Here is a 1,234-nt window from a genome sequence, read left to right as displayed (position 1 = left end):
ATCTGGCGCCGCTGATAATTGATTATGTTGTTTTTCTTAAATATCTGAACGGAGAGGTGTTGAATATTGTTTATGTGTTGCACGTGTCACGTTTGTATGTAAGGAGTGCGTATATATATATTTATGCGTAAATCGTATATATATATATATATATATGTATTGAATAGCCCAACATTCCATATGGACCGTCGCTACTAGTTGTCTTGTGTTTTATTTTAAGTTTAAACATTATATATTACAATAGGTATTTGGTATACATAGATATAAATTGCTTAATTATTTAAGTTCAGCTTCAGTTATTGAACAACCGAGCTTATGTTATTAGTAATGTTTGTCAAGTTAATATACACATGTAAGTAATCCTACTTATTAGTTCGGGAAATACTTTAACCATTACAATGTTGCTACTTTTTAGATAATGAGCACATATTATATACCTTTGTCTTTAAACAAATACCGTATTTACATTTTAATGCGATAACTTTTAATTCTACGGTTTTACCGTTTTAAATCACAATTAATTGACAAACATATTACAATTAATAATCATAAATCATATATAGTTAACTATGGACAACAATAACTCGTCCGAGAATATGATCGAGAATATGATTGGTAGTAAAATTGAATCAAAATATTCAAATACTTAAATACAACTGAGCAGGTATGCACATGTTAAATTTAGGCGTGACGTTTATAATAATAAAATAGAATAATACCGATAAACCATTTTATGGAAAAACTATATTTTTGGGCATTAAATTACGCGATACATAGGAGCTTACATCCCCAATCTTTAATAGTCTAATGTCCGTATGCATAGTCAATTTATGTGTCACATAACACATAGTTTAACATATCGACGCCCCAGTTCAAAACTGCAACAACTCGAGTTATAACAAATTCAAGTTATGTACACCATCTTATAGACGATCTTGTAACGATTTCAGTTCAAGAACGCAATAAAATATAGTTAAATTATTGACCACGAGAGAGCATTTTCAAAATTATAATTTACATTACGTTACATAGAGAAACAATATAGAAAACACATTATACCCAACAAACCAATTATTTGGGTTGTTGCAGTTTTGATCTGGGGCGTCGATATTGTCTTATGTGAAACAAATTCACAATGCAACGGGCCTAAGACTCTAAACTATAAACGTCTCGTAAATCGAACAGCAAAAAAAAAAATTCAAAATTCAACATAGTTAAATAAAAAAAACTATAA

Source organism: Acyrthosiphon pisum, unplaced genomic scaffold (genome assembly GCF_005508785.2).
Source record: "Acyrthosiphon pisum isolate AL4f unplaced genomic scaffold, pea_aphid_22Mar2018_4r6ur Scaffold_274;HRSCAF=688, whole genome shotgun sequence".
Taxonomy (NCBI): domain Eukaryota; kingdom Metazoa; phylum Arthropoda; class Insecta; order Hemiptera; family Aphididae; genus Acyrthosiphon; species Acyrthosiphon pisum.
The sequence above is the reverse complement of the archived record's forward strand: the minus strand, read 5'-3'. Positions refer to the sequence as shown.